Source organism: Hylobates moloch, unplaced genomic scaffold (genome assembly GCF_009828535.3).
Source record: "Hylobates moloch isolate HMO894 unplaced genomic scaffold, HMol_V3 SCAFFOLD_19, whole genome shotgun sequence".
In the NCBI taxonomy this organism is placed as follows: domain Eukaryota; kingdom Metazoa; phylum Chordata; class Mammalia; order Primates; family Hylobatidae; genus Hylobates; species Hylobates moloch.
The window spans coordinates 64,356,052-64,378,943 of record NW_026652294.1 but is presented as its reverse complement, the minus strand read 5'-3'; the positions used below and the strand labels follow the sequence as shown (position 1 = coordinate 64,378,943).

The 22,892-nt window shown below is 37.7% G+C and overlaps 1 protein-coding gene across 8 annotated transcripts in view; it reads right to left on the bottom strand.

The window, feature by feature from the left end:
- Positions 1-22,892, bottom strand: part of NFIB (nuclear factor I B) — a 241,099-nt gene that overhangs the window by 131,714 nt on the left and 86,493 nt on the right. The window lies entirely within an intron of this gene.

Below are 22,892 nucleotides of genomic sequence, written 5' to 3'. Positions count from 1 at the left end.
CTGATTTGTTCATAGTAGGAATATAAAAAACAATTGAAGAATTAAAAATACTTCATAAGTACACCTTCATAAGTATGATATATACACAAGGTATATACTGTCTCTGTCCTTTTTTCTCTATTAAACTTAAATCCCAGCTAACAGGCTATGTTCACAGCAGCCAAATACTGCATAATGAGGTCAGGGGATTTTTCTTTGAGACTGTTCCGCAAGTTTAAGCTCAGGTTGAGAGACACATTAGGCCTGGTGTACTCCTGTAATCATCGTTGGCAGTGATTACTGTTCAGTAATCTAAGCTTCAACTGAATCCAACATTCTTGCCTCTGCTGAAAGATAATTCAGAGGTGAAAGATGAATTCCATAATGCTGACACAAACTGGTGGTATTCATCATAGTGCTTATTCACTAAATGCCCATTCTAGCTTGAATTATATGTCCACACACTCAGCAGAGCCACACCAATACTGTTTACTTAATTTTTTTAAGTCTCCGTTTTAGGAGAAGAAAATCTAATGTCTCTTTAATCGTATATTTTGAATAATGTCTATTCTCCAGTAGTCACCTGAGAAACACACACACACACACACACACACACACACACACACACACACACACACTTTCCCTGGACCTTTTTACAGCAGAATAATTTCTCAGCATTATTAATTATGTTTCTGCGTAAAAGACATTTAGGGACTTTTATCCTTCGTTTAATTAGTTATCAAAATAATCAGTCACACAGCTATTTAATAATGGGCCACTCTTAACAGACAGGTGAAACAGAGTGGTTGTGTTCAAAAAACATCTCTAGTTCACTAGTAACTTACTAACTCTCTCTTTTTTTTTTTCTTCTTTGAGATGGAATCTCTGCCACTCAGGTGCAGTGGTACGATCTTGGCTCACTTGCAACCTCCACCTCCCAAGTTTCAAACAATCCTCCCATCTTGGCCTCCTCAGTATCTGGGACCACAGATGCACCTGGCTAATTTTTTGTATTTTTGGTAGAGACAGGGTTTCACCATGCTGCCCAGGCTGGTCTTAAACTCCTGAGCTCAAGCAATCTTCCTGCCTCGGCCTCGCAAACTGCTGGGATTACAGGTGTGAGCCACTGCGCGTGGCCCTTACTAACACTCTTAAAACTTGAGCTAATTTCTTTCCTTTCATGAGAGTTTATGGTCTGACACTGCTGACTTATTACCTTTTCTTCCTTGAGAGTTTCCAAATACTGAAACAACAATCTGCTCAACAAACAGAAGAATTCAATAAATGTTGATTGACCACGTAGTACCTGCAAAGAGACCCTATGGTATTATATAAAGAGTTATGAGATTCAGACAACATGCTTTACAAAAAAAAAAACCTAAGGGATGGTTTCAGATTTTGCCTGTGTCTTAGTTTCAGTCATGTTTGGTATATATTGCCAAGTAGCAATATTTGACATCCCCAACCAGAATACAAGTTTTTGGAGATCATACTCTATATCTTACTGACTGCACAAGACAGTGCAATGCATATAAAATTGTCACCTACAACTGAAAGGATTCCAGTGAGGCTAAATGGTGATTAGCTGTGTAAAACCCCACTATTCCATACATTATATGTGCTTACAGTGTTAGCTTATCCTCCTCTTCAGCAGCAAATATCTTCTAGGTGAACCGTAATAAAATAATAGTAAGGCTAACAGTCACTGAGTATTTGTTTACCTGTCTAATACTGTTCTCAATATTACGGTATCCATAGATTTTGTCCTTGCAATAACACTAAGGGATGCTATTATTATTCCCATTTTCAGACGAGAAAACTTGCCTAAGGCTATCCAACTAATAACTGAAAAAGCCAGGAATTAAACCCAAGCCAAATGGACCCCACAATCCAAACTAAATTACCGTCTTCCCAAATTAGAGGTGTCACCACTGAACAGAAAAAGAGATACAGTCCAGGTTGAGGTTGCACCTCTGCAATTACAGGGCTCCCTAGTCAATTTTTTCTAATTTTTGACACATACCTTCCCAATTTTCCTGGCAAAAGCCTCCCTTGAGTGGAGGCCACTGACTGTGGTGAGTTGATGTTGTGGTTTGGTAATGTGTACAAACTGGGAGGAGGATGAGACCAGAAAACCCCTTTTGCCCATAGCATGCCACAAATTGAGGACTACGTCAGTGCATGCTGCTGACGGGCAAAGGGCCAGCTCGGCATGAGCAGCTCCGTGCAGGGACTGCATGTGACACCAGACACCGTTTTCAAAGCCACTACCTTTCTCCTTCCCCACAAACCTCTTCATCTCCCACCAAAGTCCTGAAGCTTCACCACAGGATCAAGTAATCCCCCTCTAAGCCACATCTCGTAAATAAGAGTCTAATTTCTCCCACGTGTCATTTTTCACATGAATGTTACTACGGTCTTGGCTGTACTTCACCAGAGTTCAGGGTCTGATGGTTTATCTACAGAGACAACATGACCACAGAGAGGAGCCCGTTTCCATTGCCACCTGAGAGACAGATCCACGAACATAGTGTTCACCGCTTTCTCACACAGGGCTAAACGAGACTCAAGGAAAGAGCCCAAGGTCAAACATTTCCTTGGTTGAATTTAGGTGGTGGGTTCCCATACGGAGCACAGCACCATCAGATTCACGAGGCCAAATGCCTCAGCACGATGACTTGAAAAGATGACAAGCTGCACACAATGTTCAAAATCTAAATTCGAAGGTCACTTCCCACTCCCTAAATAGTTTTATCCCCCAAAAGTCATTTTAGAATCATCTTTCCACTTTTATTCCATTATTTGTAATCTGATTTTAATGACCTCAGGGTAGGCCATTTTTAAAACTCCAGACAGGTTCTAATTCATCTATACAACAAAGCAATATGTGGTGTTAAAAAAAGACTGAGAGAGTAAACCGATACGTGTTCAATGTAGTGGCAGTTTAGATTTTTTTATTTCAATTGGCAATCATTCCGACATCAAGGTTAAATTGTCCTAAAAAAGAAAAAAATTACACCTCATTCCAAATTTGTTAATTCCAGAAAAACTGAATTATTCTCACGTCTACTTGTGGCAAAACAAGAAATTATGTCTCAGAAATGTTAGTGTGAATTACGACTAAATTCATAAAAACAGACATGGCTTAAGTTTTTATTTTACTACTTTGAAGTTGTAATGTATTCATTTTCCTGGTATTTTTACTTAAAAGAGCTTTTTTTTTTTTCCTTAAGGACTCTTCACAAGTACTTTTGATAGAGTGGTATAAAATTATCCTATTCCAATGACCATAATATGAAAATCATTTTGCCAAAGAACATCCTGGAAGTTTCCCTCATTTTAGGTACTTGGGATTATTCTCATAAACTGAGGACCATTCAACAATGTTTTGAAGATGTATAGTATCCTATTCAGAGGACAAAGCATACATTCAAAAAATGCAAAAATATCCATCTTTTCTCAAACAACTCCAGTATTAAATTCATCTAGACCCACTGATTAACTCAATCTATTTTTTAAGTTTAGTTTACAATATGATATTATTTCTGCCCTCATCTCTTCCTTGCAACACCCCACCCATAAGGGAAAAGAAGAAACAGTCAGAGATGAAAGAACAATAAAAATGTCCACAAATAAAAATGAAATGTTTTCTGATAACTAGCATGTCAGAGTAAACAAGTTATTTTTTTCCACTATCACTTTCTTACATGATCTACGGCAAAATTAGGTTGCCTCTGTCTTATGAATCATCAATACATCATAGCCCAGCCTTTTTCATATATAATGGGAAAAATGCTGCAGATGACAACTACTGTTTTTGACATGGAGATATTTTTAATTCATTTTGATGACATGCTTATGTTCTTTTCATCACTGAATAATTGCTCGTTCCCAATACTAAGCTGGTATTTCTTTAAAGTTCATGTTATTGCACTACTGGTAACTTTAGGATTTGGAAGGAAAAGGATCACAATTGATAAGCTAATGCAATGACGAGCACTGACAAAGACTCAACATTTATTAGAAGGCAATTGCTAGAGAATGTGGCTTTAATTGTGCATACATATTTTTATTCATTAAGATGAATAACCAATAAAATCCCACACTATGGTGTCCCAGCCTCATAACACATTAATAAAGTTTCTTAAAGGTTCTGGCAGGGGGCCAGCACAGTCCATTAACTCTTTGCAAGTTGTAAAAAGAAGTAAAGTCATTTCAGTTTGTTTTGTGGTTATGAATGAAACAGCAGGCAGCCTGTATGGAAACGTCACTTTGGATATGGTATTGGTAATGGACGCTTTGCTGCGCAATCAGAACAGTGTGGGGAGAAGTTAATGCATCCTACCACAACCCAAGCCCAGACGCACTGAAAAGCTAATTTACTTAAAAGTGGAGGGAAAAGAGCAGAGGACTACAAGTTTGGAAGATCTATTTATTTTGCTAATAGCCTGTCACACTGCCTCTGGGTAAACTTGCCCACTGTGAAACCCAAAATTACAGAATACATTTTAAATGACTAGAACTGCTTTTCCTGATTATTTTTTTTTCCTAAAAAAAACCTGGTTGCTTAGGCATTCACTTGGTGAGGGCTGGATCATTAAATTACAAAAATGCTTTTTATTTAATACAAGAAGCAAAATTCTATCCTTTATACTTTTTTGTTTTACATACTTGAATTAAGTCATATAAATAACTACAACAATTGGTAGCTACGTATTTGTCTCCGACTTTGCCTAACAATTTGAATTGAAGTGCTACACATCTCCCCAAAGCTTTACAATGCCATCTGTTCTCATTTTTCATGACACTACAAACATTTTCCTTTGGAAAAAGGATTCTGTATTTTGCTTCCTTTTTAGAATGAAAACTGGAAAACTTGAATGAAACTAAATATATAGAGAGGCATCCAAGTTGTACGTGTAAAGCAGTAAATGTAGGGGTATTTAAAACATTTTTGTGGTTAAGATCTCTACCCTTTTCATCTGTTCCACTCTAGAGATAAAAGTTCTTTTTTACTTTAAGATTTTTGCAAAAAATAATTCAAAACTTTAAAAATAACGAAAAACGAACTTAAAAAGTGATTAAAACCCTTGAGTTTGAGAACACCAAAAAAAACCAGAGTTGCTTTACAAATTGTTTTTGGCACTTCACTTATGAAGAAAATATGCTAAAATGTAAGTATACCTACACACGTGTGCACACTCACACAAACACACACACACACCCCTCCATTAATCCCTAACCAAATATAAATAGCATCATTAGTCAATTACTTCTGATTGTTAAAACCACAAATTGATTATAATGATCTGTCACTTTATATGGCCAAATAATAAAATTTCAAGCAGAAGAGATGATTACTATAAGTACAATAGAAAACATCATTCACTATTTCAATTTGTTTTGAATTTTTATTGGAAAAAAAAACAGAAAGAAAATTTTTAACTTTCAAATGTAAACGTTCATCACTGAGTCCTAAAAAAAACTTCCCATTTCAAATTTCATTTGTGTCGGTGTTAGTATGTATCAAAACAGCTGCATCTCTTGTACACTGTGGATTTTCTGGGAAGTTACTCACCTTTGATTATATGAAAGTAAAGGAAAGTCTAATTAATAGGTTGAAACCATATTGAATTTCTGCTTCTCTGTATACATGGTCATTTTTGTCTCTGTTTGGACTGAAAGCCAGATACTCAATAATCATTCCCTAAAAATTTAAAGTATTAATTACATACATGTATTTGTACAATGTTAAGTATCACTGCAACCTGGAAAAACCTGGGGTAAAATTAAAATTTTTCATTTAAAAACAAGAGTGCTCTTAGCTTAATCCTCTACAATACTGTATTCAAAAATAGTTTTTCTGTGTGATTAACAGTAATATTACCTGGGCTATTTTTTAAATCTGGAATTAGAATTCAATTTTAAAAACTGCACCCAAAAAACATCCTGGATTCAGATATGAATGGATCTGGGAAGTTTCTTTAAAGAAATACATTTTATCCTAGATCAATAGTAAGAAACAGCAAGGAAATGCATAGAAACAGGACATAGGGAATATATAAATTGGGTCTACACTGGTTAAGAAATAAATAAAATAATTCTACTCACTTTAAAATGACACTGTGCTGAAAAATAATGAAAATAGATCAAAGCTTTGACCACTCCCATTGTCTACCTTAAAAAAAAAATTAGTATAGTTACTCAAGGCACGGAACTGGACAAACTGCAATTTGAATCCAGAAGACAGAATCCAGACCCAGGGACAAAACAAGTCAAAGGAGTTGGTGACCAGGGCAATGGCCAGAAGTTTACCCGTTTATATCAGATTCTGTGCCATCCACCCTGCGGGGCCGTCTGAGGGTCTTCTCACATCCCGTGCTTCCCCAGCTGGTGCGCCCCTCCACGTCAGCCCTCTCGCGGACTCCACAAGGAAATCAGAGTTGAACAGTATAGCATATTGTTATTAAAAGTGATCTGAGTTGTGACATGAATATTATACTTTCAATAAAGGAGGTATACACTTTAGAAAGCTCTTCAGCCTCTAGAAAGAATAGACATTTAAAAGATTAAAGTGTTTAAAGAATGATCTCTCCACTGACCAGAATACCCACATCAAAATAATGTACCACTGGGTTTTATTGGTAGCTGCAATGTAGCCCATATTAAATGGAATACGGCCTTAGTGTTAATGCAAATACGTTACCATTTATTATAAAATAAGTGCCATCTCTAAAGGTCACTGGACATTCCTTAAAAATGAACCATTCTAACACGAAAGAGGCATAAATTAATAAATCCCTGAGAAAGCCTAGCCTGTGGCTATAAGGAACATCTAACTGCTTAACTGGGCAACCAAAAGACTCATATAAATAATTAGAATACTTATTTCCAATTGATGAAAGCAAAGCTACTCCAATTCACATTAAGGTTGATGAGTCACATAAACCACTCATTGACTTAATTTTACTTAGAAATTGCTCATGCACTTTTGTTGCTTTCCTGGAAGGTTATACAAATGATTATATACTCATTTAATTCTTAAACTGAATGATCTCCTTAAGGGCAACATTAAACACACTAAAGTACAGTGCACCATGTCACAATGTGCTTAAGCATCCCTACTAAAAATAAAAATTAAAACAAGGTTAGAAAACAACTAACAACTAAGTTAAATTCAATCCAAAATATAGATTTGGGAATTTCTAATAAAATTGTCCATATTGTTTGAATGGGTTCACCACTGAGTAACAGTGTGAATAATTTAGGTAACCATCTCAAAAGTTTATAATTCCTCTGGGAAAAAAAACACATGTTTAAAACTCTACACTTACAATATTTCACATAATATAATTAAGAAATGTTTGCTAGATGATTGGATTTAAGTTATATGATAAAAAAATACTGTTCACACTTACAATGCTTTACAACTTACAAAACACTTTCACATAAGCCACCTTATCCTAACAACTGTGTCAGGTAGATATTACTATCCCCATTTCATAGATAAGGAAATTGAGGCTCACAGAGATTAAATGTTTTACCCAAGGTCATAGCCCTAGTAAATTCACTGCTTAGAGAATAATTAGCTTAAGTTAAGATAACAGCTACTTCCTGCTTCCCCATTCCAGTCTCAGAGACACACAAACACAATATGCATCACATATAAAATGTGATAAAACCAAAAATTATATATCAATCATGTTTATGCATTACATTATTTGCCTATTTCCATTTGTACTTTTGTAAGCACTATTTTTGAAAGGTAATATAGCATATAATTACACCTTTCTTTTTAAAATGCTATGATAATCTTCTCACTGCCTAGGAGGTTTCCATGGCAGAAAGACTAGGCACATTCAGTTAACTGGTATTTCTTGATTACCATCCACCAGTACGTTGATCTTTGCAAAGTTACTTATTCACGCAGGCCCCCAGGTTCCTTGTTAGTCACATAAGGGATCTGTAATAAACACTTCCTAAGTCAGGCCCACCATCCATTCTCCACAGCAGTGGTTCTTAAGCTTTAACATGTACAAGAATCACCCAGAGAGCTTGTCCTAACAGAGTTTCTGGCCCATCCTCAGAGATCTGATTTAATAGGTCCAGATAGGGCCCATGAATCTGCATTTCCCAGAAGTTCACAGGTGAGACCAGTGCTGCTGGTTGTGGGACCAAACTTTGGGAACCACTGCTACACAGTAACTTGGGAAACCAAAACACTTCAGAAAATGAAAATCTGATGTAGCTTCTCTCTGGAAGCCTTCAGTCGTTTCCCCATAGCCTTTAGCATAAAGTCCAAAGTGCTAAATGAATAACAGTATGTGGACACCCAGGTATCCACCCAGATGCATTGCACAGGATCTCTTTCTGGGCCTTTCCTGATACCCCAAGCTGCTGGGCTGGGTTTTATGTCCCTCATCTGTGCTCTTAGGAAAATGTATTCCCTGTGTCCTAACACTGTAAGGAACTGTTATCACATGCTTCCTTGCCTCTGTTCTCAACATGCCAGAAGTGGTTTGTAAACGTACCCCCAACTCCCACTGCTCCAAATTTAAGGGGGAAGAGTCCCCTCATTTCACCTCACATCTTTTTACTTAAGAATCGATGCCACCTTGGGGCTATGCATCAGGTCTCATTTCCAATATTTCTAGCAGAGCCCTCCTCAACCCTTCTTTATTACTCCCCACTCTGCTCCCCAAATAGGCCACATCCTAGCCCCCCATTAATTCCCCTTCCTGAAGAAGCGACAGAGATAAGGAAAACCCAAAGAGAGAACCTGCACTTCTCTGAGCACATCCCTGAATGAGGCACCAACTTCCCCTTCCCCAGCAGCCTGCTCTTCTCCTCACAGGTCCTGGGCACGCTCAAGGATCTCAAAGCACACAGGGCCAGTGTCAGGGGCATGGACCCATGCAGTCACACAGAGCCCCACTTACGTGGTCCCCATGCTTGGCTTCATGCTCTTCTGTCACCATCTTGAAACTCTTAATTTTTGAACAAGAGGCCCACACATTAAGGAGCTGGTCCTGAAGGCAAATGATGGAACTGGATACATCTCAGCTCCTCAGCAAGCACACATTACCACATCCCATTTTCACCCACACTATCTCAGCAGCACAGCTCCCAGCAGCCTAACAGAAAAGTCACACTTTCCTCTAAGAACCTGCCATACTTCCTTCCTTCAGAGTAAAACAAAATCATATTATGGATTGTATCATGCTTTTTACATAACTACCAGGAAACCTTTTAAACACATGATGGTAATTCAGCAGACAACATTTTTGAACTTCATGGTCTATAAATTTGTACTGTTTCCCATATTTTGAGTCTCTGTTTCTATTTCCTTGGTCCTGACTCCCTTTTCCATTGGAAATTCATCATTTATTTTACTGAATATGAATATCCTGCTGAGAGCTGTTTATTCCACAATCCAGTACACACAGGAAGGAGGCACACACAGTGCAGAGAGCCATCCGATACAATCTGAACTTAAAGAGATCTGACTTCATAAAATATGTGTATACACATGCATACCTATGCTTACATGCCCATTAAGAAAATGTGGAAACAAGAAATTTAGGCTTGGGAGCAAGGGCCAAAGGAGAAACGAGGGGAAGGAAGAGATTTACTTTTCATTTTTACCTGTATATAATATTTAATTATTTTCTGTAAGTACATTACTTATAATTTTTCAAAGTAAATAGCTCAGTAAAACGATCTTCTGTCAAGTTCATTAATTGGGTGCTTAGCAGAGCAAGAAATGGAAAAATAATGGCTAAAGCAGTTTTTACTTAATCTCCAAAGACACCAACTTTCACATCAGTTTCTCATAGACTGTCTAGCATATTGTAACCGAAGAAAAAGAGCAGGCATAAATACTCAGAACAATAAACTTGAAAAATGTTAACCTCTGGTATACATTTAATGGTGTTAAATGAAAAGCAGTGAAAATGAAAACCTTAAACATCTGCATATACTAAGACTATGTTAAGAAGAAATGATTATTAAAAGTTAACTAATAAATAAGTAAAAGCTTGAGTATTTGGGGGTGAAAAATTGTCAGAAAGCAAATGTGTAAAAAGATATATTGTCCTGAAAATCCTTGCTTATTCTAAATTTAAAATGTACTTTGATTCTATTGCAAAGAAAGTTGAAAGTATGTCATCAAAAAGTCATTTAAAAAAACTACTACTTAAAAAGTGATCAGATAATTTACAAAGATTATTCTCAAGAAGTCAGATAAAGATAAAGATGCCCCATTTGTCAACAGTACTTTTTGCTCTTCTGGATAATGTCCTGAAAATGAGTCTAGCTTCCTATGGTATGCATAACTTCCTCTGTAATACTCCAATTGTATTACCAAAAGCAAACATTACTTTTGTTATCAAAGCAAATTTAATAAAGAATTTTCAACTATCTTGTCCACTCACTTGCTTTGTAATTCAGATAAATGACTCAACATCTCCAAGCTTCTTTCATCATCTTGTAAAAGGCAAAAAGCAATCTCTCCCAAGCAGCACTGTACTGAGAATTAACTGAATTGTTTTATGTAAATTCTCAGCACGATACCTTGTTCATGGGGGGTGTGCAATAAATAGGAGGTATAATCATCATCACTCTTAGTAATGACAATAAAGCTGGTATATTTTCAATTCTATTGCATACAGTAGAATTTAAATTTAGTCAAAAATACTGTTCAATATTAAGAAATAACAGACTTCATCTTCATAACAAAAGATAGGTTGGCATGGCTACCTTAGAAGCTACCTAATTGCCTGGTCACAATTTTTTCTTTGTGTACTTTTCTAAAATAAATTTAATTAATAACAAACTATACAAATAATTTTAACTGATAATCATGTGCAAAGAAATAAAATTTGGCACTCAGGCTGAGCTTATCCCACTGGAAAGGTGTGCATTAACATGGTGGCATGTATTAGTTTTTCAAGTCCCTTTGCTGGCCACTATTAAGTCTCTGTGTGGATGAGGTAGAAACTAAAAAAGCTCTGGTTTGAGAAAGGCCGGAAGCAGGAGGCAAGTGGGCTCTGCCAAGGCGCATCTGTATCCACAGGTAAGAAGGAAGGTTCTCCATTCTTTCTCTCTCTCTGTGTGTGTGTGTGTGTGTGTGTGTGTGTGTGTGTGTGTGTGTATGTATAGCATTGACAAGGGGGTAAGCCCCTACAAAAGAGAGTGAACCTCAGAAGAGAGATGCTGGAGAGATGCTGTGTCCTCTAAAGGACTCATGTCACCACAGTCACCATACCCAGGTCAGGTCTACATAACAGCCACTTCAATTCCATCTTTCTCATGTGACACTCAAGGCTATGCTGACTTTGCCAAAATTGCTTTCAGCCAAATTTTCTAAAAGAAAGGAAAATAAGCCTACTTTTCTGATGAAAACTGTTGTCAGACAGGCCCATAACTAAAGCCATTTCATACAGAATATCCTGGCCAACGTTTAGCCCATGGTGCTTTACACTGAAAACTTTAAAAGCTAGAACAGCTATCCATATCCATCCTCTAAAATAATGTTGTAACAGCATTAGTAAATGATGAATAATATATGAACAGTGTCTATTAGGAAGGACTTAATGAAATAAAGTGGAAGATATGTGAAATGACTAACATTTGAATTCATAAGGATGTTATGCCCCAAAACCTTATTTTTGGTATCAAGGTGGCCATTTTGATCAATTTTCTGATGATACTTAAGAAAGAATAGCATTAATTTCTAAAGCTTCCAGATAATAACTTTTTCCCAGGTTACAGCTTTTATATATGTTATAGGCAACTCACACTAATTCACACTTATAGCAGATAGAATCTAAATTAGATCTTCTTATAAATTATTTCCAGAATGGGCATGAGCAACCAAAAGATAAGATACAAATTATCTAATTATTCAATAATGCTAGGAAATTCTTTTAAAAGATACAAACTAGGCCGGGCATGGTGACTCACGTCTGTAATCCCAGCATTTTGGGAGGCCAAGGTGGGTGGATCACCTGAGGTCAAGAGTTCAAGACCAGCCTGACCAACATGGAGAAACTTTGTGTCTACTAAAAATACAAAATTGGCTGGGCGTGGTGGCACATGCCTGTAATCCCAGCTACTCGGGAGGCTGAGGCAGGAGAATCACTTGAACCCAGGAAGTGGAGGTTGCAGTGAGCCGAGATTGTAACATTGCACTCCAGCCTGGGCAACAAGAGTGAAACTCCGTCTCAAAAAAAAAAAAAAAAAAGACAAACTAAGCAAAATCTAAATTGATATTATTTTCGAAGACTCATCAAAAATCCTGCTCCAAACAGTCATATTGCTAATTATCTCATTCAAGATATTACTTCACCATATCAATATTGATTTATTATTTTATACTTTGTTTCTTTCCCCCAAAAGACATGAGAACACTTACAAAAAATACTCCTGCCACTGAGATAAAATAGATAGGTAAGTAAACCTGGATTAAGTCAGAATGAAGATAAGAAAGTAAATCTATATGGGCAGTGGTAGGGCACAAAAATGTAAGCTTTTAGGTCCCTGATCCTTTGCCAGTAAAGCTGTACTTTCCGTCCCAGACTCAGTTTCTTCCGTGTTTGCTGGGAGTTCCTGTATTACTCTGTAGATCTCATCGAACTTTTAAGAAGGCAGTGGTTGCTTTGCCTAGCAAGGGAATAAGAATAATGAGGTGAGAGCTCCAAGGTGGTATTTGGAAGGCGTACTTTTTCCCAGAGGAAAAATACTGAAGAAAAAGGCCAGTTGTACAGGAAATAGGGACAGACATTATCACAACATTGAAGCCAAATAGAAAATAAAATGATACTTTTTAAGTTTAAAATTCTTTTGTTTCCATGATATACTCAGGAGTCTGACTCCAAATAACAACCTCAAAACCCTGTTTCTGTTTTCAGTGCCTTCCTGAACTAAGTATTTTCCCTCAAGTGGCACCAATAAAACCCAGATTCCACCCACTGGCATTCTGTCCAAGCCAACACAGCTTTAATAAGGTGCTTGAAAAAGACTTTGCATACAGTAATGTGAGACACTGAAGGTGCACGGCAAACAGCAATGCACTGCTGTAGAACTCCAAGTTGGGCTTCTAACCTCCTGAGAGACTGATGACTATAGATGTCACCCAATCAATGAACAAATGAATTTTCTTCAGTTTTTAATACTGTATTTTGGTATCTGGCTTACTGGGAATTTTACCAAAGGCCAAAAGAGGCTATTACTACCAATCAGATTTGGTTGGGGGTTTGGCATCTGAAATGTACTCTTTTCCCCAGGAGCTGAAATTGGAAAGGTACTTATTTAAATGCATTGGCCTTGATCACAGTGGATGCCTAGATTTCTATTAACTTTTAGTCTTGTTAAGTCCAGGTAATTTCAGTTATTGATGTACCCTCCTTTTAACTTCTCCATCATCAAAAGACATTTATTAAGTACCTATTTGTTTATCTTACTCTTGGAAGTACCACATGGAGAAACACTTCTTGCCCTCTAGGGAACTTAAAATCATTCCTCTCATGGTCTCCTTCTGGCTTTAACTAGATACCATTAAATAGTTGCCTCATTCTCCTACTGCAGAAACATTTCTTTAGTGCTGGCTCTTCATTAAGGGGTGGCTAACGAAGCCGATGTAGATCACCCAATTTGGTAGAAACTCTGATGGTTTTAGCCCTTCATCTCTCCTAAATGCTGCACCTTATGAAGTTTGGCACAGCCTCTCACAACTCCCTATCTGCCATATTTAAAGGAGTTTTGCATTTGTTTGTTTTTTATTCTATGTATTTAAAACTACCAGTATTTTCAACAAGAAGAGCAAATCTAAGATGCAGATAAATTATGTTACTTTGAATATTAACTATTATATAGATTGACAAATATTGCTATTTTATCTCCAGAGAAACTTTAATATAGAGTCATCTTGTAGCACTAGGGTAAAAAAAAAAAGTTTAAGTTGAAGAGATTTTTCCAAATAAGATATAATTTAGGGTTACAATGTCAAAACTGTAAACCTAAAATTAAACTACTAACTATTTTTGTTTGCAGGCTTCTTTTCTCAAAATTACAACCGCATTACATTTGTTGCAAAAGAACAGATTCAAGCCAGGATTTTGTTCATTCACATGTTATTACTGCTTTACACGTATTTTATGGAGGAGTTACTTTTGCTGGCATTTTGTTTTGTTTTGTTTCTTTTACTAAATGGTGAGTAATGTTAGAGATAAATGTAACTGCCTACAAACACTCCAGGGCAAAATTTGGAAAGAAAGCTTGAGTAAATAACACTACATTTGATGGGACATAAGAAATTAAGAGTTCTTCAGATGACAAGAAAGTGGCATATTCTTTTTAACACAATGGAATTAAAGCTATGGTGAATAAAGCAGTATATTAAGAATCCTCTGGAAAGCCAATATCTTGAATCATTACAACAGAATCTACACTGTGACTCTTATAACAAAGCTTCCATCCCTGGGAAATCGAAGAACTTCACTATGAGAGGATGGAACTACATCAAAAAAATTTTTCCAACTCCAGTCTTGGGAGAGCATCAAAGCAACAGGCCCTCGTCCCTGGTAAACTGTAATCTAGGCGTACTACACTTTCTTCACGTTGAGCCAAGGAATTTCCTCCCAGCAACAGGCTATGGTCTGATGGGCTCATCCACCTCCTTTCCAGGTGGAGAGAAAGCAAAATCAGGAAGAATATCCCCTGAATTCTCTTCATCAAGGATTATCAGACACCTGTTTTAAATTTTAATCTCATTAGTTATTATTGGTAACAATGACAATGTAGATCCATTGCAAAGGCTTATACCACAAAGAAAACACAACTCTTTCTAATTAGTACATGCTTCCTAAACAAGGCAAAGGTGGCTACCTGAAACTATTTTAAAGCCCTTGTTGTGGTTCACAGGCTCAGAGAGAGATGCTTTGAATTCTGCTTCTATGTATTGTACTAGGGGAAAGACATGGCATTCTCCAAATATTATGGAGAGGCATCTTTACCACAAGGCAGGATTGTTCTGGGCATGTGGCCCCCTTTCGACCATACCTAGAGCACCAAGAAACCAGGAGCCCTGCCTGGGAGCCCCAGTTTTTTCTCTGCTGTCTCTCTGGATGCTGGACTTGCAGTCTCCTCAACAGTGGATCACAGCCCATAGCTCTCATATCTTTTTATACCCATCAACCCCACACTCTCAAACTTCACCTCCCCTTCACTTTCTCCTCTTCCTCCTGCCCTCTCCCTTATTTCCCATTCAGAAAATCCCCTTCATCAAAGCATAACTTCCTCAGGAAGAATTGCAAAGAATCAGCCCAGTGCAGATGAGGTTCTACCACCCGAAGTTTCTGCTCTATCCAGTGAAATCAACCTCCCTACACACACACACACACACACACACACACCACACACACACACACACACCACACACACACACACCCCACATCCCATCTTCTTCCTATTCCTCTCACCCCCTCCCAAGGAGAGTTTTCTGCTCTGAACTATGTTATATCCTACCTACTAGCCCATCTACTCCTTCACCCCAAAAGTCTGAACTCCTGTAAGGCCTCCATCAGCAGCAAGATACTAAACTCTGCATCCTGAGGTCAAGCCAAGCCAAATGTTGACACACCAGGAGTCTCTGCCGCTCCAACCCCAGCTTCTGGTTGATATTCCCACATTTCACTTGAAATTCAACATCCTCTCCCTTACAACCTGGCTACTTCCCCATATCGCAAAGTAAAAGCCTTCTCCAGCTTTAAAAGTTAACCGCTCTACCTAAATTCCAGATTCTGAAGTTTCCTATTCCTTGAATAATATTGCAAATAGTTACTAAGATGCCATACTGATTATGTGGCAGGAACTATGCTAAACATGCATTATCTGACACAGAAACCATAAGAACGCTGTAAGGTATAAATAGATTTGGTTGAATCACACGATATTTGTAATACGCAGCTAGATTTAAGCCGTGAAACAATTATTTTGTATTTATATGTACATTATTATTAGCTCCATTTCACAGTTAGAAAAACTGAGGCTCATGAGACAAAGTATGTTTCCCAAAGTCACACAGCTCAAGTATATAAGACCCCAAGGCTCACAGCCACATACCACACTGCCCCTCAAGCTTATCTTACTCCCCAGTTTTGCACAGAGCTGGTCCTGTCTTCTGACCTTTACTTAAGTAATGCTCATGTCCTCTCCGTAACTTATTTTAACAGCCAGGGTAAGACCCACATTCTCCCACGAAGTTGTCCTGACAAATTCCAAGCCAAGCTGGCCCCAGCCTCGCTTGGAATCCATAGTATAATTGAGCAAGCTGCCCTTCTTACGCCCTGTATGCCAGCTAATCATTCTTTACCAGTGAGTCATCTCTTCTCAAACTAAACTGCACAGTTGGCAAAGCTTAAAAACTCTGGTAAGTGTGTCATTTTCCCTTTCTGAACCACCGTATCTCAACTATTAAATGAGGGTGTTAGAAAAAGGCTACCCTGTTTAAGAGAAAGCATTAAGAGCCTGTCTGCTTAGCACTACCCTTCATTACCTTTCCCTCCACAAAGCACAAAGGAAGCAAATCTTGGCTTGAATTAGGAGGTAGCAAGTTGTCAAGTTCTCTTTTTGATCCTTGGATCCCCATTTCCAATGCACTGGTGCTCTCAGATCTTGATATTGCGAAGACTTCCTCCTTTGTCAACTGTTTCCAGTTCTTCATCTTTCCAAAACACTTTCTACATCCCACTAATATTAACTTTCAAGAACACAGCTTGGAACATGTAACTTCCTTTTTCAAACACTGGCAGAAGCTCCCCATTATCTACCGCGGAAGGCAGAATTCTAAGATGGCCCCTAAGACTTCCTGCACCCTCATCTACAAGCCATGCACCTAATGAGGAAATCCATTGCATCAGATGGCATTCAGGGTCCTTAAGGGTCATTTCCTGGATTCCAGGCTCAGGTTACCTGACACTAATTCATGCACCTCAAGCTCCAGGTAAACTGGTAATCTGAGCCTTTGCCCAAGCTAATTCCCAGGTAAATCTGTCCCTTTATTCATTAAGGTTAGAAATCTGCATTCCAGGACCAGACACAGTGGTTCACACCTGCAATCCCAGCACTTTGGGAGGCCAAAATGGGGGGCTCAGTTGAGCCTAGGAGTTCGAGACCCGCCTGGGCAACAAAGTGAGACCCCATTGCTACAAAAAATTAGCCAGGCACGGTGGCACACACCTGTGGTCCCAGCCACTTGGGAGGCTGAGCTGGGAGGATGGCTTAAGCCCTGGGAACTCGAGGCTGCAGTGAGCCATGATCACACCACTGCACTCCAGCCTGGGCAACAGGGTGAGATCCCGTCTCAAAAAAAAAACAAAGAAAGAAAAGAAAAAGTGTTCCTTGCAGACTAGCTCAAACCCCCCTTCTTTCCTACTCTTTGGACTCAGCGTTAATCCATTTCTTCTTTCTACTGCTCCCTCAAGACATTACCTGGAATTCTATCTAGTGGGTTATGCAGCTACATCAGGGGTGTCCAATCTTTTGGCTTCCCCGGGCCACGCTAGAAAAAGAATTGTCTTGAGCCACACATACACTAACACTAACAATAGCTGATGAACTTAAAGAAAAGCAGAAAAAAAAAATCTCATAATGTTTTAAGAGAGTTTATGAATTTGTGTTGGGCTGCATTCAAAGCCACCCTGGGCCACATGCAGCCTGCAGGCCATGGGTTGAACAAGCTTGAGCTAAATAAAAGCTCAGAGAGGGTAGTTGCTATGCTTAGATGATAGAGCAGGGACTTTCTGACAGAAATCTACAGCAGGGGCACACTTACGATTCCCCCAGGTCACTGAGCTGATCTACTCTGACCTTGTCCTCGCCTTACTGATAAGTGACTACTACGTAATACTCCAGTTCAGACTCATGACACTAATAACTTCTCCACTGCATTGCTTTTCTGAATTACAACCTATTTGTAATAATTTTAGCAAGTCCAATTCTCACCCATTAGAAACAAATTTAACTAGAACAAAGCTTAAAAATTAGCATTCCAATTTTTTAGGGCATTTATCTATAAAAATGTAGAAACCACTAATTATTCAATAATTACACTGACTCTTTTCATACCTCAAGTTGTCCTCTTGTGCAATTCAATAGGAGATCAATAAAAAGTTAAATTTTTTGAGAAATGATGTTTTCCCTCAATGTGTAAAAGAGGAAGAAGAAGGGGAGAAGATGTGTTACATGACTGGTTAGAGGCCAATCTAATTTCAAGGAAATGCAAACGCAGAAAAATCTTATCAGCTCTAGTTCAATTCCTCTAAATATACGAAATCAAAATCTAATAAGGAAATGGAAATACCTGTGATTGATAGAGAAGTACAATACTAGGAATCCACCTGGTCTCCTCAAGGGCAATGGTTTGTTTCCTTCTCAGCCACACTATATCCTATCAGCCACCCTCACCGCCCACTACACTCTAGTTGGCCAAGAAGTCACTGAGGGCTGTCCTGTGTATCTTCTCAAATTTTGTCCCTTGAGCAAACAGGATTCCCCCGCCTTCCAAAATAATCTAAAACAATATTAAAAGAAATAAGGTCACATCAAAATAAAACAAATAGTAAAATGTCCCTCGTCCAATTACACCTTCCAGTCTCCACACTTACTATGTTTGCCTGAACAATTAACAGCTTTTAAGATATTTCTGGCTGACCCAGAAGGCCATATTCAATACGCAAAAAGGTGGAAAACAAGTGATAGGCTAAACAGAAAATTGTGCCATCATTTGCTAAGGCTTCTGTTCACTAAGATCACAGCTATTTTTCAGTTTCCACGTGACGTTCTGTGTAGAAACCATATATCCCTAATATTGGAAGACCATGATGATCTTATCACTAAAAATTAACAGCTAAGAACTAAAGAGAATATTTAGATTGAAAGTGTCCTGAGAAAAATCAAGGTGTAGAGGATCACGGTTAGATGTTCTGCCCTATCTTAGTCTCTTCAAGAATGATGTACATACACATGGGCTCCACATACACGAATTCAACCAACCATGGAACAAAAATATTCAGAAAACAAAAATTCCACAAACTTACAAAAGTAAAACTCCAATTTGCCGCACACTGAGTGCTATGCTGAATGCACTCAAATGAAGTGATAAGTAGGCACCGTATTAGGTATTGTAAGCAGAGATGAATTAAAGTATATGGGAGGATATGCACAGGTTACATGCAAATACTATGCCATTTTATACAAGGAACTTGCGCATTACGGTGTTTGGTATCCCCAGTGGGGCCTGAGGTTGGGGCGGTCCTAGAACCAATTCCCCCAAAATACCATTGTCATATTTTCTTTACCTTCAAAATAGGAATACAGTGTCTTCCTTGAGAGGATAAGTGGTTTTTCAATTTTATAAATTTTTCTTTGAAAGAATTTGTTGCCTTTTTCACCTTTTCTTATAGGAGAGCACATGACATTTACTTTCTTAGCGAATTTCCAGTATACATTACAATATTGTTAACTATAGTCCTCAACTCAACAATTAAATCTCAAGGCTTATTCATCCTACAAAACTGCAACTCTGTATGAACCCTTTAACCAAGATCTCTGCATTTCCCCACCTCCCCACTTCAGTGCCATTCTACTCTGCTTCTAAGTATCCAACATTTTAAAATTCCGGATATAAGTGAGAACAGAAGGTATGATTTAGAACATAAACTGTAGCCTCATTTTTTAAATACATTTGCTTTGGATATCCAAGAATCTTTTTATCTCAAGAATGCTATAAAAAATAAATAAATATAAATCCCATTCTTAAGAAGCCAGTTATTGTTTGGTACTAGGTTCATCCTTACACTACATTCTTCCTCAAGAAGAAAATAGGTAATATGATAGATTTGAAAGCAATGATTGAGCTTGGGCTGAAATGAAGTGATGTATTGTGCCTGGAATTTTTTGGTTTAATGGCTTTAGATTTAGGATAAAATTTCATTTTATGGAAACAACATGAAAAAATAATCATTGCTTATAATATTAAAGTCTGATATAGAAAGTAACAGTAAGTTTTCCACCATGGGCATGGGGCTTAAAGGGAGATTCGACTCTTTCAAAGTATCAGGATTCACTCTCAACTTCACTGGAATTCTCCAGAAGAAAAGCCAAAAGAAAAACAATTCAGAAATACAGAACAAAATATTTAAAGACCCAGGCCAAATGTTTTTTAATAATTTTTTTTCTTTTATGCTGACTGTATTTTGTCATTCTGATGAAATACATGTTATTTCCTTTTGAAATCTGAATGAATCACATTTCAATAAAATTCACTGAAATATGATTTAGAACACTGATCAGGTAAAATTTTTAACACTAATTCAGATTTAATTATTATAGTCTTTAATTCTCTGTCATTGTTAGATACAGCATTAACAGAATAATTAATTGGGAAGGTATGTACTATACATTTTAAAGAGCTTTTTTTTTTCTAAAATCTAAATGATGACAATTTGGCTTTGTAACACAGGTTGAAAATATTTATTCATTGAGATACGGATCATCTCCCTTTTAACAAGCTAATAAACAATATTTGGAGACCTTTTTTTTGACTAAAGTCTATTAGGTCAAACGACCATCAAGAAAAACAATGAGGCTAGGCACAGTGGCTGACCCCTATAATCTCAGCACTTCAGGAGGCAGAAGCAGGAGTATCACTTGAGTCCAGGAGTTCGAGACCAGCCTGGAAAACAGAGTGAGATCCCCATCTCTACAAAAAATCAAAAATTGGCCGGGCAGGGTGGCATGCACCTGTAGTCCCAGTTAAGGCTCAGATGAGAGGATCTCTTGAATGCATGAGGTGGAGCCTACAGTGTGCCATGATCATGCCACTGTACTCCAATCTGGGCAACAGAGCAAGACCCTATCTCAGAAAAAAAAAAAGCAATGAATATATAAGCATATTAGTCTTAAAAAATATTTCTTATGACCTTTATTAATATAAGCATATATTAAAAATTAGTCCAGATAATTGCTAATCACATTTTAAAAATAAATATTAGACTAATACAGCCAAAGAAACCTTAGAAATAAAGAACGGTAGTTATTTTGGTAATTCTGTCTTTTTGATGGACTAATAATTAAAAACACCTTTTTTGTTTGGATTCCAAATGGTTTCCCAATTTATCATAAACTCATATGGGTGGGGAAGCTGTGGAAGAGAGTAAGAAATCTTGGCCAGGCACGGTGGTGCACACCTGTAATCCCAGCACTTTGGGACACCGAGGTGGGTGGATCACCTGAGGTCAGGAGTTCGTGACCAGCCTGACTAACATGGTGAAACCCCGTCTCTAATAAATACAAAAAAAATTAGCCGGGCATGGTGGTGCATGTCTGTAATCCGAGCTACTTGGTAGGCTGAAACAGGAGAATTGCTTGTACCCAGGAGGCGAAGGTTGCAGTGAGCAGACATCACGCTGTTGCACTCCAGCCTGGGCAACAAGAGTGAAACTCCGTCTCAAAAAAAAAAAAAGAAAGAAAAAGAAAAGTAAAAGAAAAGGAATATCTTCTAAACATTTGCAGAAAACTACTACCAATTTTAAAAGCTAACTTATCAGTTTAAAGATTTCTGCCACCGATCATTGTCTAAATGGATTCCCAGTTTGCTGGTGAGATCTTATTTTTAGACTGTGATATCCTTGAGGATAGAGCCTGTGCTTTTCATTTCTAGGTCAGTATAGGGCATGAAATATTAGCAAGTACTCAAAACTATCTGTTGAATAAAAAAAAGTATGGATGAATTTTTTTAAAATCAATGAATTAGAAAACATTGTTCTTGAATATCTCTTCATAGACTTGAAATATATCATACTATGGAGAAAGGCAGACCTACTTTGGATTTTCATGAATTGGGTATTTTCCCTGAACCTAAGTAATACGAATACTGGCATGAAAATTTACAACAGTACTGTAATCATGTTTTTTAAAAAAAAAATCTATTTTCTCCAATGTTGTTGATGATAATAACCACGCCTTACATATGTCAATTGTAAGCAAGCTTTTCATAACAAGATTCAGAATGTTTCCCTCTAATTCTCAATACAAACCATCAAGGTGGATACTATGATCAGCCCCGTTTTACAAATGAAGAAAGGGAGGCCTCAATAGGTTAAACAACATGCCCAAGTTAATATTGCTGTTTACCTGCAGAGAGGAGCCTCCTGAACCTCTGGAGTCTAACTAAGCTCCAGCCACTGAACCTCTCAGTATTTTGAAGTAATTCATGTCTTATTATGGTGTTAATTTAAATCAATTTTACATAATTTATTTTTATATACTTTAACATCATTTTTAAGTATCCAAGTTTTTATTTTTAACTCATTAAGAATTCATTCACTCTTCCTGTAATCAGATGACTCGTACAACTCTGCATTTGCTATCTTTTTAAGACATATAGTAGCCAGTAGAAGGAATCTAAAGCTGTTGTGTTAAACTACTAACTTTAAAAATAATTACATAGGAAGAGAATCATATGCATCAAGGATATTAGACTATAAAATAATAAACTTTATGATTCTTTTTTTTTTTTTTTTTTGAGACAGGGTCTCACATCCAGGCAGGAGTGCAGTGGCGCAATCTTGGCTCACTGCAGCCTCCGCCTCCCAGGTTTAAGCAATTTTCCCACCTCAGCCTCCCGAGTAGCTGGGATTACAGGAGCACACCACCATGCCCTGCTAATTTTTTGCATTTTTAGTAGAGATGAGGTTTCACCATGTTGGCCAGGCTTGTCCCGAACTCCTGACCTCAGGTCATCTACCCGCCTCAGCCTCCCAAAGCCTCCCAGAACCGCATCTGGCCACGATTCTTAACAGTAATCCCACATCTAAACTATACAATGTTCCACTCGAACCCATTTACAAAAG